Raw genomic sequence first — 27,552 nt, forward strand, 5'->3', positions numbered from 1 at the left:
TTTCGCGGGCAAAGCATTGACCAATAACAACAAGCCGCGCTCGCGATAATATCGCAAATAGAGGGCCCACCATTCCTATTAAACAGGGCCACATAGAACGACGATATTGCAACTCTATGTTTTGCGGATGCCGCCTTCGAGGCCAAGGCGTAGTGACATGTCAAGTGCAACGGTGCAAAGCCCGTAAGGTCGTGGTTGATAATCGTAATTTTTAAATATTTTCTTTATTTTTATTATCAAATCGTATTTTGCCTTTTTGATCTTTTCCATAATTATTCTCTTTAATTTTTTTTATTATTCATGTAAAAGAATATCGTTTACAATGCGTAAAAGTCATTTGTAAATTTATTAGCTCTACCATCGATATATTAAAAGAAGTAGGATACAAATTTTGCCTAAAAAGAGGGATGCAACACGAGGACTTCCCAGGGGGTCACCCATCCTAGTACTACTCTTGCCCAAGCAAGCTTGACTTCGGAGTTATGATGGGATCTGGTGCGTTAGTGCTATTATGATCGCATCCGACATTCCTTGCACTCTAAATTCTCTTATTACCTTTCCTCCTTCCGCTTTAGGTGCGAAAGTGTGAAGCCTTAAAACTGCATAACTTTACGCTCAATTATCCATTTTATGCGATTCCTCTTTTGATTTTATGTATTTTTCGCGGGCAAAAGCGTTGACCAATAACAACAAGTTGCGCTCGGCAATAATATCGCAATTAGTGGGCCCGCCATGCCTATTAAACTGGGCCGCATGGAACGACGACATCGCAACTCGACGCTTTACGGATGCCGCCTTCGAGGCCAAGGCATAGTGACATGTCAAGTGCAACGGTGCTAAGCCCGTAAGGTCGTGGTTGATAAACGTTATTTTTAAATATTTTCTTTATTTTTATTATCAAATCGTATTTTTCCTTTTTGATCTTTTCCATAGTTATCCTCTTTAAATTTTTTTATTATTCATGTAAAAAAATAGCGTTTAAAATGCGTAAAAGTCATTTTTGAATTTATTAGCTCTACCTTCGATATATTAAAAGAAGTAGGATACAAATTTTGCCAAAAAGAGGGATGCAACACGAGGACTTTCCAGGGGGTCACACATCCTAGTACTACTCTCTCCCAAGCACGCTTGACTTCGAAGTTCTGATAGGATCCGGTGCGTTAGTGCTGGTATGATCGCATCTGACATTCCTTGCACTCTAATTCTCTTATTACCTTTCCTCCTTCCGCTTTAGGTGAGAAAGTGTTAAGCTTTAAAACGGCATAACTTTACGCTCATTTATTCATTTTACGTGATTCCTCTTTCGATTTTATGTATTTTTCGCGGGCAAAAGCGTTGACCAATAACAACAAACCGCACTCGGCGATAATATCTCAATTAGAGGGACCGCCATGCCTATTAAACTGGCCATCTGGAATGACGACATCGCAACTCGACATTTTACGGATGCCGCCTTCAAAGCCAAGGCGTAGTGACATATACGTGGTATGCCCGTAAGGTCATGGTTGATAATCGCAATTTTTAAATATTTTCTTTATTGTTATTATCAAATCGTTTTTTGCCTTTTTGATCTTTTCCACAAATATCCTCTTTAAATTTTTTTATTATTCATGTAAAAAAATATATTTTACAATGCGTAATAGTCATTTGTAAATTTATTAGCTCTATCGTCGATATATTAAAAGAAGTAGGATACAAATTTTGCCAAAAAGAGGGATGCAACACGAGGATTTCCCAGGGGTCACCCATCCTAGTACTACTCTCGCCCAAGCACGCTTGACTTCGGAGTTCTGATGGGATCCTGTGCGTTAGTGCTGGTATGATCGCATCTGACATTCCTTGCACTCTAAATTCTCTTATTAGCTTTCCTCCTTCCGCTTTAGGTGTGAAAGTGTGAAGCCTTAAAACATCATAACTTTACGCTCATTTATCCGTTTTACGCGATTCCTCTTTTGGTTTTATGTATTTTTCACGGGCAAAAGCGTTGACATATAACAACAAGCCGCACTCGGCGATAATTCACAATTAGAGGGCCCGCCATGCCTATTAAACTGGGCCGCATGGAATGACGACATCGCAACTCGACATTTTGTGGATGCCGCCTTTTAGGCCAAGGCGTAGTGACATATCAAGTGCAACGGTGCTAAGCCCGTAAGGTCGTGGTTGATAATCGTAATTTTTAAATATTTTCTGTATTTTTACTATCAAATCGTATTTTGCCTTTTTGATCTTTTCCATAATTATCCTTTTTAAATTTTCTTATTATTCATGTAAAAAAATATCGTTCACAATGCGTAAAAGTCATTTGTGAATTTATTAGATCTATCGTCAATATATTAAAAGAAGTAGTATACAAATTTTTCCAAAAAGAGGGAAGCAACACGAGGACTCCGCAGGGGTTCACCCATCCTAGTACTACTCTCGCCCAAGCACGCTTGACTTCGGAGTTCTAATGGGATCCGGTGCGTTAGTGCTGGTATGATCGCATCCGGCATTCCTTGCAATCTAAATTCTCTTATTACATTTCCTCCTTTCGCTTTAGGTGCGAAAGTGTAAAGCCTTAAAACGGCATAACTTTACGCTCATTTATCCGTTTTACGCGATTCCTACTTTGATTTTATGTATTTTTCGCGTGCAAAAGCGTTGACCAATCACAACAAGCTACGCTCGGTGATAATATCGCAATTAGAGGACCCGCCATGCCTATTAAACTTGGGCCGCATGGAACGACGACATCGCAACACGACGTTTTGCGGATGCCGCCTTCGAGGCCAAGGCGTAGTGACATGAAAAGTGCAACGGTACTAAGCTTGTAAGGTCGTGGTCGATAATCGTAATTTTTAAATATTTTCTTTATTTTTATTATCATATCAAATCGTATTTTGCCTTTTTGATCTTTTCCATAACTATCCTCTTTAATTTTTTGTATTATTCATGTAAAAAAATATCGTTCACAATGCGTAAAAGTCATTTGTGAATTTATTAGATCTACCGTCAATATATTAAAAGAAGTAGTATACAAATTTTGCCAAAAAGAGGAAAGCAACACGAGGACTCCCCAGGGGGTTACCCATCCTAGTACTACTCACGCCCAAGCACGCTTGACTTCGGAGTTCTAATGGGATCCGGTGCGTTAGTGTTGGTATGATCGCATCCGACATTCCTTGCAATCTAAATTCTATTATTACCTTTCCTCCTTTCGCTTTAGGTGCGAAAGTGTAAAGCCTTAAAACGGCATAACTTTACGCTCATTTATCCGTTTTACGCGATTCCTCTTTTGATTATATTTATTTTTTGCGTGCAAAAGCGTTGACCAATCACAACAAGCCACACTCGGTGATAATATCGCAATTAGAGGACCCGCCATGCCTATTAAACTTGGGCCGCATGGAACGACGACATCACAACACGACGTTTTGCGATGGGATCCGGTGCGTTAGTGCTGGTAAGATCGCATCTGACATTCGTTGCACTCTAAATTCTCTTATTACCTTTCCTCCTTTCGCTTTAGGTGCGAAAGTGTTAAGCCTTAAAACGGCATAACTTTACGCTTATTTATCCGTTTTACGCGACTCCTACTTTGATTATGTGTATTTTTCACGTGCAAAAGCGTTGACCAATCTCAACAAGCCACGCTCGGTGATAATACCGCAATTAGAGGACCCGCCATGCCTATTAAACTTGGGCCGCATGGAACGACGACATCGCAACTCGACGTTTTGCGGATGCCGCCTTCGAGGCCAAGGCGTAGTGACATGAAAAGTGCAACGGTGCTAAGCCCGTAAGGTCGTGGTCGATAATCGTAATTATTAAATATTTTTTTTATTTTTATTATCAAATCGTATTTTGCCTTTTTGATCTTTTCCATAATTATCCTCTTTAAAACAATTTATTATTCATGTAAAAAAATATCGTTCACAATGCGTAAAAGTCATTTGTAAATTTATTAGATCTACCGTCAATATATTAAAAGAAGTAGTATACAAATTTTGCCAAAAAAGAGGAAAGCAACACGAGGACTCCCCAGGGGGTTAGCCATCCTAGTACTACTCACGCCCAAGCACGCCTGACTTCGGAGTTCTAATGGGATCCGGTGCGTTAGTGTTGGTATGATCGCATCCGACATTCCTTGCAATCTAAATTCTATTATTACCTTTCCTCCTTTCGCTTTAGGTGCGAAAGTGTAAAGCCTTAAAACGGCATAACTTTACGCTCATTTATCCGTTTTACGCGATTCCTCTTTTGATTATATTTATTTTTTGCGTGCAAAAGCGTTGACCAATCGCAACAAGCCACACTCGGTGATAATATCGCAATTAGAGGACCCGCCATGCCTATTAAACTTGGGCCGCATGGAACGACGACATCACAACACGACGTTTTGCGGATGCCGCCCTCGAGGCCAAGGCGTAGTGACATGTCAAGTGCAACGGTGCTAATCCAGTAAGGTCGTGGTTGATAATCGTAAATTTTAAATATTTTCTTTATTTTTTTTTATCAAATTGTATTTTGCCTTTTTGATCTTTTCCATAATTATCCTCTTTACATTTATTTATTATTTATGTAAAAAAATATCATTTACAATGCGTAAAAGTCATTTGTGAATTTATTAGATCTACCGTCAATATATTAAAAGAAGTAGTATACAAATTTTGCCAAAAAGAGGGTAGCAACACGAGGACTCCCCAGGGGGTCACCCATCCTAGTACTACTCTCGCCCAAGCACGCTTGACTTCGGAGTTCTAATGGGATCCGGTGCGTTAGTGCTGGTATGATCGCATCCGACATTCCTTGCAATCTAAATTCTCTTATTACCTTTCCTCCTTTCGCTTTAGGTGTGAAAGTGTAAAGCCTTAAAACGGCATAACTTTACGCTCATTTATCTGTTTTACGCGATTCCTACTTTGATTATATGTATTTTTTGCGTGTAAAAGTGTTGACCAATCACAACAAGCCACACTCGGTGATAATATCGCAATTAGAGTACCCGCCATGCCTATTAAACTTGGGCCGCATGGAACGACGACATCGCAACACGACGTTTTGCGGATGCCGCCTTCGAGGCCAAGGCGTAGTGACATGAAAAGTGCAACGGTGCTAAGCCCGTAAGGTCGTGGTCGATAATCGTAATTTTTAAATATTTTCTTTATTTTTATTATCAAATCGTATTTTGCCTTTTTGATCTTTTCCATAACTATCCTCTTTAAATTTTTTATTATTCATGTAAAGAAATTTCGTTTACAATGCATAAAAATCATTTGTGAATTTATTTGCACTACCGTCGATATATTAAAAGAAATATGATACAAATTTTTCCAAAAAGAGGGATGCAACACGAGGACTTCCTAGGGGGTCACCCATCCTAGTACTACTCTCACCCAAGCATACTTAACTTCGGAGTTTTGATGTGATCCAGTGCGTTAGTGCTAGTATGATCGCATCCGACATTCCTTGCACTCTAAATTCTCTTATTCCCTTTCCACCTTCCGCTTTAGGTTCGAAAGTGTGAAGCCTTAAAACGGCATAACTTTACGCTCATTTATCCGCCATTCCTGTTAATGCTGGTATGATCGCATCCGACATTCGTTGCACTGTAAATTCTCTTATTACCTTTCCTCCTTCCGCTTTAGGTGCGAAAGTGAAGCCTTAAAACGGCATAACTTTACGCTCATTTATCCGTTTTATGCGATTCCTCTTTTGATTTTATGTACTTTTCGCGGGCAAAGCGTTGACCAATAACAACAAGTCGCGCTCGGCGATAATATCGCAAATAGAGGGCCCGCCATTACTATTAAACTGGGTCGCATGGAACTACGACATCGCAACTCGGCATTTTACGGATGCCGCCTTCGAGGCCAAGGCGTAGTGACATGTCAAGTGCAACGGTGCTAAGCCCGTAAGGTCGTGGTTGAAAATCGTAATTTTTAAATATTTTCTTTATTTTTATTATCAAATCGTATTTTGCGTTTTTGATCTTTTTCATAATTATCCCCTTTAAATTTTTTTTATTATTCATGTGAAAAAATATCGCTTACAATGGGTAAAAGTCTTTTGTGAACTTATTAGCTCTATCGTCGATATATTAAAAGAAGTAGGATACAAATTTTGCCAAAAAGAGGCATGCAACACGAGGTCTTCCTAGTGGGTCACCCATCCTAGTACTACTCTCGCCCAAGCATGCTTAGCTTCGGAGTTCTGATGGGATCCGGTGCGTTAGTGTTGGTATGATCGCATCCGACATTCCTTGCACTCTAAATTCTCTTATTACCTTTTCACCTTCCGCTTTAGGTGCGAAAGAGTGAAGCCGTAAAACGGCATAACTTTACGCTCATTTATCCATTTTACTCGATTCCTCTTTTGATTTTATGTATTTTTCCCGGGCAAAAGTGTTGACCAATAACAACAAGTCGCGCCCGGCGATGATATCGCAATTAGAGGGCCTGCCATGCCCATTAATTTGAGCCGCATGGAACCACGACATCGCAACTAGACGTTTTACGGATGCTTCCTTCGAAGCTAAGGCATAGTGACAAGTCAAGTGCAACGGTGGTAAGCCCGTAAGGTCGTGGTTGATAATCGTAAATTTTAAATATTTTCTTTATTTTTATTACCAAATCGTATTTTGCCTTTTTGATCTTTTCCATAATTATCCTCATTAAATTTTCTTATTATTCATGTAAAAAAGTATCGTTTACACTGCGTAAAAGTCATTTGTGAATTTATTAGATCTACCGTCGATATATTAAAAGAAGTAGGATACAAATTTTACCAAAAAGAGGGATGCAACACGAGGACTTCCCAGGGGGTCACCCATCCTAGTACTACTCTCGCCCAAGCACGCTTGACTTCGGAGTTCTGATGTGATCTGGTGCGTTAGTGCTGGTATAATCGCATCCGACATTCCTTGCACTCTAAATTATCTTATTACCTTTCCTCCTTCCGCTTTAGGTGCGAAAGTGTTAAGCCTTAAAACGGCATAACTTTACGCTCATTTATTCGTTTTACACGATTCCTCTTTTAATTTTATGTATTTTTCGTGGGCAAAAGTGTTAACCAATTACAACAGGACGCGCTCGGAAATAATATCGCAATTAGAAGGCCCTCCATGCCTATTAAACTGGCCGTCTGGAACGACGACATCGCAACTCGATGTTTTACGGATGCCGCCTTCGAGGCCAAGGCGTAGTGACATGTCAAGTGCGGTGCTAAGCCCGTAAGGTCGTGGTTGATAATCTTAAATTTTAAATATTTTCTTTATTTTTATTATCAAATCGTATTTTGCCTTTTTGATCTTTTCCATAATTATCCTCTTTAAATTTTTTTATTATTCATGTAAAAAAATATCTTTTACAATGCGTAAAAGTCATTTGTGAATTTATTAGCTCTACCGGCGATATATTAAAAGAAGTAGGTTACAAATTTTACCAAAAAGAGATATGCAAAAAGAGGGATGCAACACGAGGACTTCCCAGTGGTCACCCATCCTAGTGCTACTCTCGCCCAAGCACTCTTAGCTTCGGAGTTCTGATGGGATCCCGTGTGTTAGTGTTGGTAGCATCCGACATTCCTTGCACTCTAAATTCTCTTATTACCTTTCCTCCTTCCGCTTTAGGTGCTAAACTGTGAAGCCTTAAAACGACATAACTTTACGCTCATTTATTCGTTTTACCCGATTCCTCTTTTGATTTTATGTATTTTTCACGAGCAAAAGCGTTGACCAATAATAACAAGCCGCGCTCGGCGATAATATCGCAATTAGAGGGCCCGCCATGCCTTTTAAACTGGGCCGCATGGAGGGATGACATCGTTTCTCGACGTTTTACGGATGCGCCTTTGAGGCCAAGGCGTAGTGACATGTCAAGTGCAACGGTGCTAAGCCCGTAAGGCCGTGGTTGATAATCGTTATTTTTAAATATTTTCTTTATTTTTACTATCAAATCATATTTTGCCTTTTTGATCTTTTCCATAATTATCCTCTTTAAATTTTTTTTATTATTCATGTAAAAAAATATCTTTTACAATGCGTAAAAGTGATTTGTGAATTTATTAGCTTTACCGTCGATATATTAAAAGAAGTAGGATACAAATTTTGCAAAAAATAGGGATGTAACACAAGGACTTCCCGGGGGTCACCCATCCTAGTACTTCTCTCGCCCAAGCACGCTTAGCTTCGGAGTTCTGATGGGATCCGGTGCGTTAGTGCTGGTATGATCGCATCCGACATTCCTTGCACTCTAAATTCTCTTATTACATTTCCTCCTTCCACTTTAGGTGCGAAAGTGTGAAGTTTTAAAACGGCATAACTTTACGCTCATTTATCTGTTATATGCTATTCCTCTTTTGATTTTATGTATTTTTCACAGGAAAAAGCATTGACCAATAACAACAAGCCGCGCTCGGCGATAATATCACAATTAGAGGGCCCGCAATACCTATTAAACTCGGTCGCATGGAACGACGACATCGCAACTCGACGTTTTAAAGATGCTGCCTTCGAGGCCAGGGCGTAATGACATGTCAAGCGCAATGGTGCTAAGCCCGTAAGTTCGTGGTTGATAATCATAATTTTTAAATATTTTTTTTATTTTTATTATCAAATCGTATTTTGCCTTTTTGATCTATTCCATAATTATCCCGTTTAAATTTTTTTATTATTCATGTAAAAAAATATCATTTACAGTGCGTAAAAGTCATTTGTGAATTTATTAGCTCTACCATCGATATATTAAAAGAAGTCCGATACAAATTTTGCCAAAAAGAGGGATGCAACATGAGGACTTCCCAGGGGGTCACCCATCCTAGTACTTCTCTCGCCCAAGCACTTAGCTTCGGAGTTCTGATGGGATCCGTTACGTTAGTGCTGGTATGATCGCATCTGACATTCCTTGCATTCTAAGTTCTCTTATTACCTTTCCTCCTTCTGTTTTAGGTGCGAAAGTATGAAGCCTTTAAACGGCATAACTTTACGCTCATTTATCCATTTTACGCGATTCCTCTTTTGATTTTATGTATTTCTCGCGGGCAAAAGCATTGACCAATAACAACAAGCTTCGCTAGATGATAATATCGCAATTAGAGGGCCCGCAATGCCTATTAAACTTGTAACAACCCGACCGATTGTTTTGAGCTCTAACGCGTCGTTTAGCAGTTTGGGGCCATGAGCAGTTTAATTTCAGGTATTGTGACTTGTATGCATGGTCGGAATTGAATTCCGGAGAATTCGGAGTTGATTTGGAAAGGGAATTCTCATATCGGAAGCTTTAAGTTGAAAGAATTGACTAAGATTGGATTTCAGAGTAAACGACCTCGGAATCGGGATCTGAAGGTTCCAGTAGGTTCGTATGATGATTTCGGACTGGGGCGTATGTCTGGACCGGGTTTTGGAAGACCCGGGAAAGTTTTGGTGCCTATTGTGGAAGTTAGCATTTTGGAAGAAATTCCTAAGTTTGGGTTGAAGTGCATTTCAGTGTTATCGATGTCCGTTTGGGATTTCAAGTTTGGGAGTAGCTCCGTATGGTGATTCTGGTGTTGGGAGCGCGATCGGCAGTGAATTCGGAGGTCCATGGGTCATTTTGGAGTCAGTTGGCTAATGGTAGAAATTTGAAGGTTTTTGAGAAGTTTGACCGGAAGTGGACTTTTTGATATCGGGGTCGGATTCCGATTCCGAAAGTTGGAGTAGGTCCGTAATGTCGAATATGACTTGTGTGCAAATTTTGAGGTCAATCGGACGTGATTTAATATGTTTTGGCATCGTATGAAGAAGTTTGAAATTCTAAAGTTCATTAAGCTTGGACTGAAGGTCGATTCATGATTTTAGCGTTGTTGGATATGACTTGAGGCCCCGAGCAAGTCCGCAATGTGTCTTGGGACTGTTTGGTATGATTGGTTGGGGTCCCGGGGGCCTCGGGTGGATTTTTGGTTAACGAATCGAAAATGGAATTTTGGAAAGGGCTGAAGTTGCTGGTTGTTGGTGTAACCGCACCTGCAAGACTAGGGCCGCAGGTGCGGAGCCGCAAAAGTGGCCCTCGTACCGCAGAAGCGGAAATGGACGGCTAGGCTGGGACCACAGATATAGTTGTTTTGCCATAAATGCGGGACCACATCTGCGGAGGAGAGGGCGCAGAAGCGGAATAACCGGCATTCTACGCCCTTACAAAGACTCGATTCGATGCTAAATGCTCCAAAACTTGCCAATAGTTATGCAAATCCATTAATATATGTTCAATTTCTCATTACAATCTAATTTATAACAATTCCTAACCCCGATCGAAAAGTTGACAAAATTTCCCTTGGGCCCACGTGCCCGGATTCCAAAATTTTTTGTAGATAAAGTTTACCCATGAATGCACGAACTCAAATATATGATTTTCTCCTAATTTCATACCCAAAATCGTGGTCAAATTCCAAGAATATCAATTTTCTAGGTTTCCCCTCAAACCCCAAGTTTCTACCAATTTTCATGTCCAAATCCGTATATAATCATGTATTTAACTAAAAACTAGCATAAATTAGTTACCTCATGCTTGGTGGTGAAAATGGCACCTCAAAGTTGCTCCAAAATCGGCTCCAATGGGAGAAATGGGGTTGAAATGAACCCAACCCCCGATTTAAAAGAACCTCACTGCCTCCAGCGTTTCCGCACTTGCGGTCTCACAGGTGCGAATCAAATGCCGCTTTTGCGGTCCAGGGCTCCCAGCCCATTCCACTTCTACGCCTTCTCCTCCGCAGATGTGGCCCTGTATCTGCGGTCCCAGCCTAGCCATCCATTTCCTCTTCTGTGGTACGAGGGCCGCTTTTGCGGCTCCGCACCTGCTACCCTAGTCTCGCAAGTGCAGTTACACCAGCAACCAGCAACTTCAGCCCTTACCAAAATTCCATTTTCGATCCATAAACCACACAGAATCCACCTGAGGCCCCCGGGACCCAACCAATCATACCAACCAGTCCCAAGACACATTACGGACTAGCTCGAGGCCTCAAATCATATCCAACAGCGCTAAAATCATGAATCGACCTCCAATCCAAGCTTAATGAACTTTAGAATTTCAAACTTCTTCATTCGATGCCAAAACATATCAAATCACGTCCAATTGACCTCAAATTTTGCACACAAGTCATATTTGACATTACAAACCTACTCCAACTTTCGGAATCAGAATCCGAACCCGATATCAAAAAGTCCACTTCTGGTCAAACTTCTCAAAAACCTTCAAATTTCTATCTTTAGCCAAATGACTACAAAATGACCCACGGATCTCCGAATTCACTTCCGATCACGCTCCCAACACCAGAATCACCATACGAAGCTACTCCCATACTCGGAATCCCAAACGAACATCGATAACACTGAAATGCACTTCAACCCAAACTTAGGAAATTTCTTCCAAAATGCTAACTTCCACAATAGGCGCCAAAACGTTCCCGGGTCTTCCAAAACTCGGTCCGGACATATGCCCCAGTCTGAAATCATCATACGAACCTACTGGAACATTCAGATCCCAATTTCAAGGTCGTTTACTCTGAAATCCAATCTTAGTCAATTCTTTCAATTTAAAGGTTCCGAAAAGAGAATTCCCTTTCTAAATCAACTCCGAATTCTCCGGAATTCAATTCCGACCATGCGTATAAGTCATAATACCTGAAGTGAAACTGCTCATGGCCCCAAACTACTGAACGACGTGCTAGAGCTCAAAACGACCGGTCGGGTTATTACATTCTCTCCCACTTAAACATACGTTCGTCCTCGAACGTGCTGAGAACTGCGTTGGAGTTGTCCGAAATCACTGTTTAACACCTCGTGCACCTACCCGTGCTACCACAACTTAGTTGAGCACATTAGCTCGATCAATTCTGAAGATATTCCCTTTTACTCAAGCAAATAAGCCTAGAGCCCAATCCCAACATTCGGAATTCTCTGCCAGGCCTATTCCAACATATGCTCACCAAATCAATAACTACACGCAGCACCAAAACATGGCTGCATACCTTAGCTGAATTCACACCTTGCACCATTTTACTCACAGGACCACAATAACATTCTCTTATCCATTTAGTCGAAATTCTATGACCATGATGCTCCCATTGTACCTCATGACATACGTAGGTCTTGCCACACCTCCTTTTTCCTACACCCCCGGAAGTGTGTATAATAGGAGAGTTTTTTCCAACTTAAAGTGACAATCGAAACGGGATTATATTATTTATTAAATTCAGAGTCGCCACTTGGGATATTTATGGTATCCCAAGTCACCGGTTTCAAATCCCGAATCGAGGAAAGATTGACTCTGTATTACGGTCAGCGAACACAGAAATCCGGGTAAGGAATTATGTTAACCCGAGAGAAGGTGTTAGGCATTCCCGAATTCTGTGGTTCTAGCACGGTCGCTCAACTGTTATTATTGGCCTAATTATCTGATTTTAAAACACTTTTAAACCTATGTGCATTTTAACTTTAAACCGCTTTTAATTATTTTTAGGACGATTCAATGTTACCTAAAACATGTCTTTGAACCATGCCACATGAAATGCACCCGCAGTCTGAGACATATTTTATTTAACATTGAGAGATTTGGATTTGGGTCACATGAAATGTGCACCCGAATTTAGGAAGATAAAGTTATTAAAATAACGCGCCTAAAGCAACTACGCGTTTTTAACTTTGCAAGGGCCATGGAAATTCGCTAAATGGCATGCCTCGAATTCTAAGGGTTTTTAAAAGAAATAATTAAATGAGGGCCATACATTTGGGATTTTATTTGGCGCGGCGCACCTCAATTCCAATTTTTTTCTTAAAAAAAAGATTCAAGGCTAATTACTTAAAGGCGTAAGGAGTTCTGATTTATTCTAGGCCAAACTTGTGTTAATGACTCAATAACATACAGGGTTTGGTACGTGAAAATACTGGGCCCTAAATGAAACCCAGCTTGGTAGCCTGGTCGTGGAGGAGGACTGCAATTCACAATTGGGCCCGACATGACAACCCAAAATGCGATCCACCAAATGCATTGAGGCAAATTGCATCGTTAAGAAAATCTTGAATGGAATAATCATTGCTGAAATTTTAATTCAAATGCATTTAAACCTTCCATTTCACACATGAATTCTAAGACAACCTTATATGCACTAATACCTCTTTCACGCACATTATTCGTCAATTACAAAACTCAAAGGCATCCGCCACTTGAATTAAAATCTGATGCAACTATTGCCCTTGAACAAACTTGAATTTCAAATCACTTCTAGAGAAAAACATGATGCACAAGAACTGAAACTGGACAAGAAAATTTACTAATTCCGAAATCAAACACCTACAACCATCTGACAGCCTTATGGATTCACATGACAAGGACACGAGGGTAATATTGATATTCAACAGAGACCAAAACCCCAACTCAGTACCTCATACCTAGTTTCTTCCCATTCAATATTGAACCATCACAATTCAGAATATCACATACAATCCATAGGTTGTTCCCCAAATCATATCTGGACTTAATTAATTACAGGAATTCGGCTATTATTCAATTGTGCAATTCCTAACGCACATCACGAAAGTACAACTGATGACTCATTTAACACATATTGCATAGGGTCTATAACGTTTGAACCATCTGCACTTCAAAAGAACCACATTCAATTCTAAAGTAAACAGATGACATGTAAAAAACACATGAATCAGAAGAATTTAATAAAGAAAATGAAAATTAGCTATAGGCCATTAGACTACTAGTAGAAACTCCAGAACTTTGTTTCCACTTCATTTCATCAAATCTGCATTTACATTCTTCAGATCTCAAGAGTAATACCTTGATATCGAAAGGGGCAAAGAACAAAGTGAGGAATCAGCAATAGAACAAACAGAAATCAGCACCAGCAACACTCAGTAAACCAATTTCAAACCCTAGAAAATGACGTACAACAACCCAAGAACCAGTTTCAAACACACAATAACCCAGCAAACATCAAAACCCAACCTCTATCACTAGACCTCAAACCATTTCAAAACCCAAGCCAGCAGAAATTGATTCAGGAAGTGAAGACCTCAAAATGCAAAGCATAAACTCAATAGAACAGTATTTTCTGTCAAAAATTTTCAGCTGTTTTGGTTTTTTTTTTTTTTTTTTTTTCTATCTCTTTAGCTCTGAAATTTAGAAATCTAAAAATCTGAAAATCTAAAAATCTCCATGTTGAATGCCCGGAAGTATGCCTTTATAGGCAAGGAAATAGGGCAACTAATGTGAAACAGATTTGCACCTTAGTCCCTTTCTCAATTCTCATTTTTGCTTAAAAGTCCTTAAATTACTGACTTGTTGGCCAAGTAAGGCTATTTTGCAGCTTCTAAGAAGCTTCCTCGAGCTGTTAACAAAAGATTCCCTACCCCAACTTCCAAAATTACCCTTTGAGGACCCTGTTTTAACCTTTGGGCCAAGCAGGCATAAGGGTCAATTTAAAAAGCGGCCTCGTTTAAACTATGGGTCCAAACACTATAACCCAATCCACAAACTCCAAGCCATTAATCACTGAGCATTGAGGCTCAGATGAACGAGGCTACTTGGGCCAAAAGCAAGAAGATGAAAACAAGGGAGGAAGAGAATTGAGTCCAAAGAACTCAACTGATTCACACAAAAAACGACTTAATTATCCTAGCAACAGTTATGAACCAAACAAACGATTCAAACAAGATAAATAAACTACTTAAACAGCACATGGCTCCAATTACTTCTAACTAACTAATCCAAACGGGTTTTAAAAGAAATGATACAGAGGAGGAAAATACCTACTGACTAAATGGAAGCATGCCTCTCTCGAATAGACTCATCGGTTTGGATCTTGCATGAATCTGATGAAACTTCAAAATAAGTTGAAATTCGGGCTAGTCGCTCATCCTCATAGAGAATAGTTGACTAGCATGGGTTTTGACCCATTAACAGTCCAAGAAGTGACTCCGGCACCAGACTTGGTTTTGGGCTGCGAAAACTTGGACTCCGATTCAAGATTCGAACGAAACTAGGGTGGTTCGAAGGAAAATAATTAGAGATTGGGAAAGAGGGGATGAAAGAGGTGGGGTCGGGGGCTGGGTTATGACGGGTTCTGGGGGAATTTTATTTTGGGCCCAAGGAATTTTAAACAAAATGTCCCAAAACCAGGTTGCTCTCTCAATTTTTCTTCTTTTTTCTTTTCTTTCCAAAATCTTTCCTTTTCAAATTAAAAATATAAAACCCAATTAATCCCTAAACAAAATTATCCTACCACATTAAACTAATTAACTCTAACTAATAATTACCACAACTAATTAAAAACCAAATTTAAGGAAAATTACAAAAATTCAAAATTAAACTTAAAAGCGCAAAAATAAACTATTTTTTGTGATTTTTTCCATTTTATAGAACAACTAATTTGCTAATTAGTCTAACAAATGGAAAATTAAATCCTAAATGCAAATACAACATATGTATTTTTTTTATTTTTCATTAATTAAATAAAGTAAACATGCACAAATAAATGCAAACAATTGACAGAAAAATGCCATAAGAATCCACAAAATTGCAAACAATGGAAAAAATTATTTTGTTTTGAACTTATGGGAGTAATTCATATAGGGCAAAAACTCACGTGCTCATAGATCTTGCTCTAACTCTTACAATATCTCCATGATGGAAGAGTGTGTAGAAATTTATATCCAACTGCTGAATCAATAAATCATTGGGTATATACAGAACTGCTCAGGCAATAAGCCATCCCGGACATGATCAAAGTTTCATATGATGCCACAATGTGCTAATAGGCTACCAATTCAAACGTGATACAAAGAAAAACGAACTGTGAAAAGGAAATCCAATTGCCCCGCTTGCGAATCATACATGCGACGCGGTCAACATAATTAAACAAATACCTCACTCGCGAATCATACCTGTGATGCAGGAACACATCTAATATGAGTTTTCCTCAGAAAAATAGGAAACAAAACACATAAAAATAGATATGGGGAACTGTACTCAACATCACACTGTTGCGGCGTGCAACCTAATCCAAATAACATACCCATGGCGGCGTGCCACCCGATCCACACATAGAATTCGCATCAGGAGATATACATCGAGCTAAATTGCTCATTACAACAAAATACTGAATATCGGTCACAAGCATGCTAAGTGCATAATACCATCCCTGGGGAGACAGATAGTGCCATAGGCTACAAAACTCAAGCACAACTGAGGTGCGATATATGTTCTGAAGCTAAAGAGCCCTCCTACTCTCATATCACCATTGCTACGCAGAACCTCAATATATAAGAAAATTATCGAGCCGTTCATAACTCACATGGCACAATATAGCATTACATGAAATAGCCGACGATGAAATAACATCCCATGTCTGAATACTCCTCCATAAGGAGCGCTATGCTGAAATGAACACATTCGGCCTGATATAAGGCCCATATTCACATTTAAATCCATCCACAGACCTCAAGCTGATTCTGATCGCACTGAACTAGGCTAATAACCTTTCAAAGGTCCATAATAACTCCCTTTTTTTTCTCATAACAGATAAGAACAACCATCATAACCAGAGTAATCCTCCACAGTCCACAACCCAATAAACCGAGTGCCCTTCAGGCATCAATTCTCAATTAATGATACCACCACTATCTTCATACTTGGTTTAAATTTTTCAATCAATCAAGTGACTATATGCCACACTTATACAACCTTCCCGCGGGACACACTCCCATGACCTTCCGCACCATATAACAAGTCTGCACATCCTCACCACCGTCCATACCATGCTATAAAGAAAATCAAGAATCCGCAAATCAATACATGGAGTCTCTTATACAAGGCACTGATCTCTAGTGATGCTGAAGACAATACCAACTTACCTTAAACTTCCAAACTCCTATCTTGCTCATCCGAGCTCGCGACATTCTCGCCAACATTGAACCCGCAACCTTGATCCTCACTTTCAGATTTCATACTGCTCACTGCACCCAACGTGCCAATATACGATAGAATACGATTTTTCATCATAACTCCGGAACCACTAATAGATTAAGACTTCATCAAAAAAACCTTTCACTTAACTCACTTCAGGGGAACCATAGCAACACACGGTAAATTCTCATAACCGTAGAATATGCAAATCTCTAAGTAGTGGTCTAAGCCACAATAGCCCTTTCGGGATCCGCCTCCACATAACAGGAGTAGAATGCTTGTGAATAACATCAATTACGGCAGCCGACAAGCCTCACACGTTCCGTCACAATCGCTTGCATAACTTGATCACGCTGGAAGGACTAATCATTACCACCAATATGCCAACTCAACTATGGCTAACCAATCTATCTTTTTCCAATTTATCCTTGATTGCCTATTTCTAATAACTCCATTCAACACATAACACACTCCATCCGCACTCATCCCGAGTGACCTTGAATCACAAGACCATGTTGTCTCAAATTCCACAAACCATTTCATACCTCTCAAATGCTAAACTACAAGTCAAAACATCATAGAACATTCTGGGCCTCTTCTCATAAGCTGCTACAAAGCTTGATTCTTAACCGTACCTATAGGCTTGAAATCATTAGGCACCACACTTTACCCCTTTGAATCCATTCGGTCCGTTGTTGAGATCCACCCGCTCTGACTTGGCCCCGAATATAATCAACTCCATGAATACCTTCTCAACGAAGCACCCGACAAAATCACTTCCCTTGAAACCCGCACCTACATAAGGCATAAATCCTGAATCCTTCCCCAAGTCTGAACGTGAGCCAATAAGGCCAACCATAGCACACCTTTAACAATTCTTTTTTCTCAAATTACCACTTATGTTCTTTTCCCGTAGCTAAAATAACCCATCAATATGCTAATAACCAGAAACCTCGCAAGTAGTTAACCATGCAACCCAATCATAGGCGGTGGGACTCTCCCACTTAGCTCGAAGCCACTATTACACAACTCTGGAATCTACCAGGATTCTTTATCTCTTATTAACATAACCTTGTACAATCAACCGCCAAAATTCTCGGAATCTTCCTGTAAAACCCTTTTATACTCTGAATCGTCAACCACATTTGCACGACCGATCTCTTTATTCTACCAATAGAATTCTTTGCAGAAGCCTCGCCAAACACGCGATCGCTAACTTGCTCACAGGGAATAACCCATCTGTGTAAATCACTTCCCGACATCTTCCAATGCTGTTGCACGGGGTACAATCACTACGACATCAATAACCCATCCTGAGTCCGAGCTCACTCTCTAGCTGCACAAGTCCATTCACCCCTCATGAACATCACATAAATGTACGGCAACATCCTTCTAATTCAAAGTTATGTGGTATCCTTCTTCATTTCAAGCAGATCCTTCCCATTATATCAAATCTTCTGTCGCATAATAGCCCATACTTCAACTTAAATATGTAGACCCCAATCACCAATCACTAAAATTACCAAATCATTCCAAACTCTCCTTAAGGTGCGTAGTCATCCTACCATAAAGCCCACACACAACTCTGCCACTCTCCTACTTTGGCGGAACTCACCCCTTTAATCGACTACTCGACTTTTGCTTCTTCTAACTGGCCTTCTAGAAATTTTAATCACCGCCTGACACTCCCCACATGTCCTTTCTCATCCTTAAATAAAATCTATCATCGCAGCACTTGAACCCTCAAATCGATACTAGCCTAAAACTTTTCCAAAGAAAATCTATCTCGAGCCGTCAACATTAGAAACACTGATTCAATCCTGAACCACCGTACCCCGCGATTTCTGACAGTCGTTCTCCCATATTATTTCATAATATCTTACCCCAAAGGCAAATTGCAGAAGACCATAACACCGGCGAACTTAACACATACAATCAAGGACGACGACTCTACATCGCAGATGAAAATTCCACCACGCTCGAAAATACCAAGTCTCATTACTCCATCACCCCAAATATGGACATTTATAGGCCAATCGTTTTTCCTTCACCGGAAATGAAATATCAGATCTCTGAATCGTGCACTGAGTAGACTTCCTTTCAAATTATTCACCGCCCCAACACATCAGCAAGTATCCTACTATCAAGTCAATACTGTGCGATAACCCATCATGAGAAATCATAGCGATCTGTGCATAGTCTCAACGCTCTCAAGAATATTGTTATTGATCTGAAATGACAAGATATCCTCCTGCAAGGCAACGACAATAGCCCAATCAACAATACCGGGAAAAATATCCCGCACCACATCTGTAGTGCCATTACCATCCTTCAATTCTCGATTTATAACCAGTGGTTCGCATCGCGTAAGATTGAGTACGAAGGAAACAAGGGCATAAGCCTCAAGGAATCAAATCGCACGATGAGGAATCAAGAAGGGAAGTACTCCTAACAGCCCTGTATCCTCCCGAAGATAAGTACAGACGTCTCTGTACCGATCCGTGGGACTCTACTAGACTTGTTCATGACTCGTGAGACCTAAGGGAACCTAGTGCTCTGATACCATGTTGTCACGACCCAAAATCCACTAAGGGTCGTGATGGCGCCGGACACCGCTGTCAGGCAAGCCAACCAAGATACTTAATTAAATTCTCGTTTTAATAATTTTGAAAAATATGATTTTCCTTCAATTTTACCAGTAAAAGATAATCGTTTCAAATCAAATATAAATGTTAAGAAGTTAATACAAGATACCCCATAATCATCCTAGAACCCGGTATCACAAGTGCATGAGCATTCACTAGGAATGAAATAAAATACAGTAACTCTCCGGAATACAAGTGGACAGAAATGACAATACAGTACAATAATCTGAAGGAGACTCTTCTGGCTACAGTTGTCTCGATAAATGTAACTCACCTGAGTCTCTGTATCAACCATGCCGTTATGCCACTTGCCACACATAAACCTGTGCAACAAAAATGCACAGCAAGTGTAGTATGAGTACGAAAACAACGTGTACCCAATGAGTATCCCGTCTAATCTCGAAGAAGTAGAGATGAGAGGTCGACTTCGACATTTACTAGTGGTCCAATGGTAATATATTATTAATGCAAATAATCATGGCTTTATTAAGAACGGCAGAAATTTCAAATAAGTCCTGAACAGGTAAAAGTTCCTTTTTATGTTAAAAGTTTCCGGATTCATAATCTATTAAATTTCAATTATCTCAAGGCTAGGAGGGCGAATATCAATATCAACAAACTTCAAGGCAAGCAATACCAGCATGCGCAAACCCTACTGAGGTCGTATGGCCCGATCCACCAGAAATGTAAATGTGCACTGGCGAAGGTCGAACGGCGCGAACCATAGATGCATCTATTATCCCGCTCGTGAATCATCCATGCAACGCAGTGTACATAAAATAAACAAACACCCTGCTCGCGAATCATACATGCGATGCAAGTACACATAGAATCACATATTCAAATGGTTAATCAAGACTTCATCAGGGAACAATTATCCAAGGAAAATACAATTCTCTGTTTTTTTTTTACAATTCAAGAAAATGAAGCTCAATCTTTTATTAATTCACTTACTAATCCGATGTGATTTAAGCAATTCACACCGTCAATAGGATTACAAATATTTCCAAGTACAACATGCTTTTGGGTCCTAGACTACCCGGACAATAGCATAATAGAAGCTATGCACGGACTCTCGTCACCTCGTGCATACGTAGCCCCCACAAATAGGAGCACATAACCAATTAACTCACCTATGGGGACAATTCCCTCTTACAAGGTTAGAAAGGAGACTCACCTCGCTCCGAAGATCCATAACCGGCATTCCACGCCTTTCCAAAGACTCGATTTGTTGCTAAATGCTCGAAAACTAGCCAATAGTTATGCAAATCCAGCAATATATGTTCAATTTCTTATTACAATCTAATGTATAACAATTCCTAACCCCGATCGAAAAGTTGACAAAATTTCCCTTGGGCCCACATGCCCGGATTCAAAAAGAATTTGAAGATAAAGTTTACCCATGAATGCACGAACTCAAATATTTGATTTTCTCCTAACTTCATACCCAAAATAGTGGTCAAATTCCAAGAATATCAATTTTCTAGGTTTCCCCTCAAACCCCAAGTTTCTGCCAATTTCCATATCCAAATCCATATATAATCATGTATTTAACTAAAAACTAGCATAAATTACTTACATCATGCTTGGTCGTGAAAATGGCACCTCAAAGTTGCTCCAAAATCGGCACCAATGGAAGAAATGGGGTTGAAATGAACCCAACCCCCGATTTAAAAGAACCTCACTACCTCTAGTGTTTCCGCACATGCGGTCTCCTGACCGCTTCTACGGTCATGCAGGTGCCAACCAAACGCCGTTCTGCGGTCCAGGTCTCCCAGCCCATTCCGCTTATGCGCTCTCTCTTCCGCAGATGCGGTCCCGCATATACGGAAAAACGACCGCTTATGCGGTCCCAGCCTAGCCGTCCATTTCTGTTTCTGCGGTACGAGGGCCGTTTCTGCGGCTCAGCACCTGCGGCCCTAGTCTCATAGGTGCGGTTACACCAGCAACCAGCAACTTCAGCCCTTTCCAAAATTCCATTTTCGATCCGTTAACCACCCGGAATCCACCCGAGACCCCAACCAATCATACCAACCAGTCCCAAGACACATTACGGACTTGCTCCAGGCCTCAAATCATATCCAACAGCCCTAGAATCATAAATCGACCTCCAATCCAAGCTTAATGAGCTTTAGAATTTCAAACTTCTTCATTTTATACCAAAACATATCATATCACGTCCGATTGACCTAAAATTTTGCACACAAGCCATATTCGACATTACGGACCTACTCCAACTTTCGGAATCAGAATATGACCCCGAATCAAAAAGTCCACTTCCGGTCAAACTTCTCAAAAACCTTCAAATTTCTATCTTTAGCCAAATGACTCCAAAATGACCCACGGACCTCCGAATTCACTTTCGATCGCGCTCCCAACACCAGAATCACCATACGGAGCTACTCCCCGACTCGGAATCCCAAATGAACATCGATAACACTGAAATGCATTTCAACCCAAACTTAGAAAATTTCTTCCAAAATGCTAACTTCCACAATAGGCGCCAAAACGTTCCCGGGTCTTCCAAAACCCGGTCCGGACATACCCCAGTCTGAAATCATCATACGAACCTACTGGAACCTTCAAATCCCGATTCTGAGGTTGTTTACTCTGAAATCCAATCTTAGTCAATTCTTTCAACTTAAAGCTTCCGAAATGAGAATTCCCTTTCCAAATCAACTTCGAATTCTCCTGAATTCAATTCCGACCAAGCGTACAAGTCATAATACCTTAAGTGAAACTGCTTATGGCACCAAACTGTTGAACGACATGCTAGAGCTCAAAACAACCGATCGGGTGGTTACAGGCATAACTTTACGCTCATTTATTTGTTTTAAGCGATTCCTCTTTTGATTTTATGTATTTTGTGCGAGCAAAAGCGTTGACCAATAACAACAAGCCGTGCTTGGCGATAATATCGCAATTAGAGGTCCCGTGATGCCTATTAAACTGGGCCACATGGAACGACGACATCGCAACTCGACGTTTTACGGATGCCGCCTTCGAGGCCAAGGCGTAGTGACATGTCAAGTGCAACGGTGCTAAGCCTGTAAGGTCGTGGTTGATAATCGTAATTTTTAAATATTTTCTTTATTTTTATTATTAAATCGTATTTTGCATTTTTGAACTTTTCCATAACTATCCTCTTTAAATTTTTTTATTATTCATGTAAAAAATATCGTTTACAATGCGTAAAAGTCATTTGTGAATTTATTGGCACTACCATCGATATATTAGAAGAAATATGATACAAATTTTGCCAAAAGGAGGGATGCAACACGTCTATCGTCGATATATTAAAAAAAGTAGGTTACAAATTTTGCCAAAAAGAGGGATGCAACATGAGGACTTCCCAAAAGGTCACCCATCCTAGTACTACTCTCGCTCAAGCACGCTTAACTTCGAAGTTCTGATGGGATCTGATGCGTTAATGCTGGTATGATCGCATCCGACATTCCTTGCACTCTAAATTATCTTATTACCTTTCCTTCTTCCGCTCTAGGTGCGAAAGTGTGAAGCCTTAAAATGGCATAACATTACGCTCATTTATCCGTTTTACGCGATTACTCTTTTGATTTTATGTATTTTTCACGGGCAAAAGCGTTTACCAATAACAACAAGCCACGCTCGGCGATAATATCGCAATTAGAGGGCCCACCATGCCTATTAAACTGGGCCGCATGGAACGACGACATCGCAACTCGACGTTTTACGGATGCCGCCTTCGAGGCCAAGGCGTAGTGACATGTCAAGTGCAACGGTGCTAAGCCTGTAAGGTCATGGTTGCTAATCATAATTTTTAAATATTTTCTTTATTTTTATTATCAAATCGTATTTGACCTTTTTGATCTTTTCCATAATTATCCTCTTCAAATTCTTTTTATTATTCATGTAAAAAAATATCGTTTACAATGCGTAAAAGCCATTTGTGAATTTTTTGGCTATACCGTCGATATATTAAAAGAAGTAGGATACAATTTTAGCCAAAAAGAGGGATACAACATGTCTACCGTCGAGATATTAAAAGAAGTAGGACACAAATTTTGCCAAAAAGAGGGATGCAACACGAGGACTTCCCAGGGGGTCACCCATCCTAGTACTACTCTCGCCCAAGGACGCTTCACTTCGGAGTTCTGAAGGGAGACGATGCGTTAGTGCTGGTAAGATCGCATCCGACATTCGTTGCACTCTAAATTCTCTTATTTTCTTTCCTCCTTCCGCTCTAGGTGCGAAATTGTGATGCCTTAAAACGGCATAACTTTACGCTCATTTATCCATTTTACGCGATTACTATTTTTATTTTATGTATTTTTCGCGACGAAAAAGCATTGACCAATAACAACAAGCCGCGCGCGGCGATAATATCGCAATTAGAGGTCCCTCCATGCCTATTAAACTAGGCCGCATGGAACGACGACATCGCAACTCGACGTTTTACGGATGCCGCCTTCCAGGCCAAGGCATAGTGACATGTCAAGTGCAACGGTGCTAAGCCCGTAAGGTCGTGGTTGATAATCGTAATTTTTAAATATTTTCTTTATTTTTATAATCAAATCGTATTTTTCCATTTTGATCTTTTCCATAATTATCCTCTTTAAATTTGTTTATTATTCATGTAAAAAAATATTTTTTTACAATGCTTAAAAGTCATTTCTGAATTTATTAGCTCTACCGTCGAGATATTAAAAGAAGTAGGATACAAATTTTGCCAAAAAGAGAGATGCAACACAAGGACTTCCCAGGGGGTCACCCATCCTAGCACTACTCTCGCCCAAGCATGCTTCACTTCGGAGTTTTGATGGGATTCGATGCGTTAGTGCTGGTATGATCGCATCCGACATTGGTTGCACTCTAAATTCTCTTATTACCTTTCCTCCTTCCGCTCTAGGTGCGAAATTGTGATTCCTTAAAACGGCATAACTTTACGCTCATTTATCCGTTTTACGCGATTACTATTTTTATATTATGTATTTTTCGCGGGCAAAAGCGTTGACCAATAACAACAAGCCGCGCTCGCCGATAATATCGCAATTAGAGGGTCCGCCATGCCTATTAAACTGGGCTGCATGGAACGACGACATCGCAGCTCGACGTTTTACGGATGCCGCCTTCGAGGCCAAGGCGAAGTGACATGTCAAGTGCAACGGTGCTAAGCCCGTAAGGTCATGGTTGCTAATCATAATTTTTAAATATTTTCTTTATTTTTATTATCAAATCGTATTTGACCTTTTTGATCTTTTCCATAATTAACCTCTTCAAATTCTTTTTATTATAAATATAAAACAATAACGTTTACAATGCGTAAAAGCCATTTGTGAATTTTTTGGCTATACCGTCGATATATTAAAAGAAGTAGGATACAATTTTAGCCAAAAAGAGGGATACAACATGTCTACCGTCGAGATATTAAAAGAAGTAGGACACAAATTTTACCAAAAAGAGGGATGCAACACGAGGACTTCCCAGGGGGCCACCCATCCTAGTACTACTCTCGCCCAAGCACGCTTCACTTCGGAGTTCTAAAGGGAGACGATGCGTTAGTGCTGGTATGATCGCATCCGATATTCGTTGCACTCTAAATTCTCTTATTACCTTTCCTCCTTCCGCTCTAGGTTCGAAATTGTGATGCCTTAAAACGGCATAACTTTACGCTCATTTATCCATTTTACGCGATTACTATTTTTATTTTATGTATTTTTCGCGGGGCAAAAGCATTGACCAATAACAACAAGCCGCGCGCGGCGATAATATCGCAATTAGAGGGCCCGCCATGCCTATTAAACTAGGCCGTATGGAACGACGACATCGCAACTCGACGTTTTACGGATGCTGCATTCGAGGCCAAGGCATAGTGACATGTCAAGTGCAACGGTGCTAAGCCCGTAAGGTCGTGGTTTATAATCGTAATTTTTAAATATTTTCTTTATTTTTATAATCAAATCGTATTTTTCCATTGTGATCTTTTCCATAATTATCCTCTTTAAATTTGTTTATTATTCATGTAAAAAAATATTTTTTTTTACAATGCTTAAAAGTCATTTCTAAATTTATTAGCTCTACCGTCGAGATATTAAAAGAAGTAGGATACAAATTTTGCCAAAAGAGAGATGCAACACGAGGACTTCCCATGGGGTCACCCATCCTAGCACTACTCTCGCCCAAGCATGCTTCACTTCGGAGTTTTGAAGGGATCCGATGCGTTAGTGCTGGTATGATCGCATCCGACATTGGTTGCACTCTAAATTCTCTTATTACCTTTCCTCCTTCCGCTCTAGGTGCAAAATTGTGATTCCTTAAAACGGCATAACTTTACGCCCATTTATCCGTTTTACGCGATTACTATTTTTATATTATGTATTTTTCGCGGGCAAAAGCGTTGACCAATAACAATAAGCCGCGCTCGGCGATAATATCGCAATTAGAGGGTCCGCCATGCCTATTAAACTGGGCTGCATAGAACGACGACATCGCAACTCGACGTTTTACGGATGCCGCCTTCGAGGCCAAGGCATAGTGACATGTCAAGTTCAATGGTGCTAAGCCCGTAAGGTCGTGGTTGATAGTCGTAATTTTTTAAAAAATTTCTTTATTTCTTTATCAAATCATATTCGGCCTTTTTGATCTTTTCCATAATTATCCTCTTTAAAATTTTTTTATTATTCATGTAAAAAAGTATCGTTTACAATGTGTAAAAGTCATTTGTGAATTTGTTGGCTCTACCGCCGATATATTAAAAGAAGTAGGATACAAATTTTGCCAAAAAAAGGGATGCAACACGAGGACTTCCCAGGGGGTCACCCATCCCAGTACTACTCTCGCCCAAGCACGCTTCATTTCAGAGTTCTGATGGGATCCGTTACATTAGTGCTGGTATGATCGCATCCGACATTCCTTGCACTCTAAATTCTCTTATTACCTTTCCTCTTTCCGCTCTAGGTGCGAAAGTGTGAAGCCTTAAAACGGCATCACTTTATGTTCATTTATCCATTTTACGCGATTACTCTATTGATTTTATGTATTTTTCGCGGGCAAAAGCGTTGACCAATAACAACAAGCCGCGCTCGGCGATAATATCACAGTTAGAGGCCCCGCCATGCCTATTAAACTGGGCCGCATGGAACGACGACATTTCAACTCGACGTTTTACGGATGCCGCCTTCGAGGCCAAGGCGTAGTGACATGTCAAGTGCAACGGTGCTAAGCCCGTAAGGTCGTGGTTGATTATCGTAATTTTAAAATATTTTCTTTATTTTTATTATCAAATCGTGTTTGGCCTTTTTGATATTTTCCATAATTGTCCTCTTTAATTTTTTTTATTATTCATGTGAAGAAATATCGTTTACAATGCGTAAAAGTCATTCGTGAATTTATTGGCTCTACCGTCGATATACTAAAATAAGTAGGCTACAAATTTTGCGAAAAAAAAGGATGCAACACGAGGACTTTCCAAGGGATCACCTATGCTAGTACTACTCTCGCCCAAACCCACTTAACTTAGGAGTTCTGATGGGATCCGGTGCGTTAGTGCCTGTATGATCGCATCCGACATTCCTTGCAGTCTAAATTTTCCTATTACCTTTCCTCCTTCCGCTCTAGGTACAAAAGTGCAAAGCCTTAAAACGGCATAACTTTACACTCATTTATCCGTTTTACGCGATTCCTCTTTTGATTTTATGTATTTTTTGCGGGCAAAAGCATTGACCAATAACAACAAGCCACGTGCGGCGATAATATCGCAATTAGAGGGCCCTCCATGCCTATTAAACTAGGCCGCATGGAACGACGACATCGCAACTCGACGTTTTACAGATGCCGCCTTCGAGGCCAAGGCATAGTGACATGTCAAGTGCAACGGTGCTAAGCCCGTAAGGTCGTGGTTGATAATCGTAATTTTTAAATATTTTCTTTATTTTTATAATCAAATTGTATTTTTCCATTTTGATCTTTTCCATAATTATCCTCTTTAAATTTGTTTA

General features: G+C 40.1%; 18 non-coding genes and 2 pseudogenes across 18 annotated transcripts; all 20 read right to left on the minus strand.

The window, feature by feature from the left end:
* Nucleotides 1-404: 404 nt before the first annotated feature.
* LOC142171243 (5S ribosomal RNA) lies at nt 405-523 on the minus strand. Its single transcript, XR_012700856.1, has one exon. It is a non-coding gene; the product is annotated as a 5S ribosomal RNA (ribosomal RNA).
* Nucleotides 524-1,064: 541 nt separating this feature from the next.
* On the minus strand, nt 1,065-1,183 carry LOC142171241 (5S ribosomal RNA). The gene has a single exon (XR_012700854.1). It is a non-coding gene; the product is annotated as a 5S ribosomal RNA (ribosomal RNA).
* Nucleotides 1,184-1,713: 530 nt separating this feature from the next.
* LOC142171106 (5S ribosomal RNA) lies at nt 1,714-1,831 on the minus strand. Its single transcript, XR_012700719.1, has one exon. It is a non-coding gene; the product is annotated as a 5S ribosomal RNA (ribosomal RNA).
* A 540-nt stretch (nt 1,832-2,371) lies between these two features.
* LOC142171165 (5S ribosomal RNA) lies at nt 2,372-2,490 on the minus strand. The gene has a single exon (XR_012700778.1). It is a non-coding gene; the product is annotated as a 5S ribosomal RNA (ribosomal RNA).
* Nucleotides 2,491-3,037: 547 nt separating this feature from the next.
* Nucleotides 3,038-3,156, minus strand: LOC142171163 (5S ribosomal RNA). The gene has a single exon (XR_012700776.1). It is a non-coding gene; the product is annotated as a 5S ribosomal RNA (ribosomal RNA).
* An 846-nt stretch (nt 3,157-4,002) lies between these two features.
* On the minus strand, nt 4,003-4,121 carry LOC142171238 (5S ribosomal RNA). Its single transcript, XR_012700851.1, has one exon. It is a non-coding gene; the product is annotated as a 5S ribosomal RNA (ribosomal RNA).
* Nucleotides 4,122-4,664: 543 nt separating this feature from the next.
* On the minus strand, nt 4,665-4,783 carry LOC142171092 (5S ribosomal RNA). The gene has a single exon (XR_012700705.1). It is a non-coding gene; the product is annotated as a 5S ribosomal RNA (ribosomal RNA).
* A 541-nt stretch (nt 4,784-5,324) lies between these two features.
* On the minus strand, nt 5,325-5,443 carry LOC142171208 (5S ribosomal RNA). The gene has a single exon (XR_012700821.1). It is a non-coding gene; the product is annotated as a 5S ribosomal RNA (ribosomal RNA).
* Nucleotides 5,444-6,117: 674 nt separating this feature from the next.
* LOC142171136 (5S ribosomal RNA) lies at nt 6,118-6,236 on the minus strand. The gene has a single exon (XR_012700749.1). It is a non-coding gene; the product is annotated as a 5S ribosomal RNA (ribosomal RNA).
* Nucleotides 6,237-6,777: 541 nt separating this feature from the next.
* LOC142171022 (5S ribosomal RNA) lies at nt 6,778-6,896 on the minus strand. The gene has a single exon (XR_012700635.1). It is a non-coding gene; the product is annotated as a 5S ribosomal RNA (ribosomal RNA).
* A 551-nt stretch (nt 6,897-7,447) lies between these two features.
* LOC142171276 (5S ribosomal RNA) lies at nt 7,448-7,560 on the minus strand (annotated as a pseudogene).
* Nucleotides 7,561-8,101: 541 nt separating this feature from the next.
* LOC142171089 (5S ribosomal RNA) lies at nt 8,102-8,219 on the minus strand. The gene has a single exon (XR_012700702.1). It is a non-coding gene; the product is annotated as a 5S ribosomal RNA (ribosomal RNA).
* A 541-nt stretch (nt 8,220-8,760) lies between these two features.
* On the minus strand, nt 8,761-8,877 carry LOC142171229 (5S ribosomal RNA). The gene has a single exon (XR_012700842.1). It is a non-coding gene; the product is annotated as a 5S ribosomal RNA (ribosomal RNA).
* Nucleotides 8,878-22,907: 14,030 nt separating this feature from the next.
* On the minus strand, nt 22,908-23,026 carry LOC142171199 (5S ribosomal RNA). Its single transcript, XR_012700812.1, has one exon. It is a non-coding gene; the product is annotated as a 5S ribosomal RNA (ribosomal RNA).
* A 605-nt stretch (nt 23,027-23,631) lies between these two features.
* LOC142171240 (5S ribosomal RNA) lies at nt 23,632-23,750 on the minus strand. The gene has a single exon (XR_012700853.1). It is a non-coding gene; the product is annotated as a 5S ribosomal RNA (ribosomal RNA).
* A 543-nt stretch (nt 23,751-24,293) lies between these two features.
* On the minus strand, nt 24,294-24,412 carry LOC142171239 (5S ribosomal RNA). Its single transcript, XR_012700852.1, has one exon. It is a non-coding gene; the product is annotated as a 5S ribosomal RNA (ribosomal RNA).
* A 605-nt stretch (nt 24,413-25,017) lies between these two features.
* LOC142171209 (5S ribosomal RNA) lies at nt 25,018-25,136 on the minus strand. Its single transcript, XR_012700822.1, has one exon. It is a non-coding gene; the product is annotated as a 5S ribosomal RNA (ribosomal RNA).
* A 544-nt stretch (nt 25,137-25,680) lies between these two features.
* LOC142171210 (5S ribosomal RNA) lies at nt 25,681-25,799 on the minus strand. The gene has a single exon (XR_012700823.1). It is a non-coding gene; the product is annotated as a 5S ribosomal RNA (ribosomal RNA).
* Nucleotides 25,800-26,341: 542 nt separating this feature from the next.
* On the minus strand, nt 26,342-26,460 carry LOC142171033 (5S ribosomal RNA). The gene has a single exon (XR_012700646.1). It is a non-coding gene; the product is annotated as a 5S ribosomal RNA (ribosomal RNA).
* A 541-nt stretch (nt 26,461-27,001) lies between these two features.
* LOC142171267 (5S ribosomal RNA) lies at nt 27,002-27,120 on the minus strand (annotated as a pseudogene).
* Between the last annotated feature and the right edge of the window lie 432 nt (nt 27,121-27,552).

This window comes from Nicotiana tabacum, chromosome 16 (assembly GCF_000715075.1).
Source record: "Nicotiana tabacum cultivar K326 chromosome 16, ASM71507v2, whole genome shotgun sequence".
Taxonomy (NCBI): Eukaryota; Viridiplantae; Streptophyta; class Magnoliopsida; order Solanales; family Solanaceae; genus Nicotiana; species Nicotiana tabacum.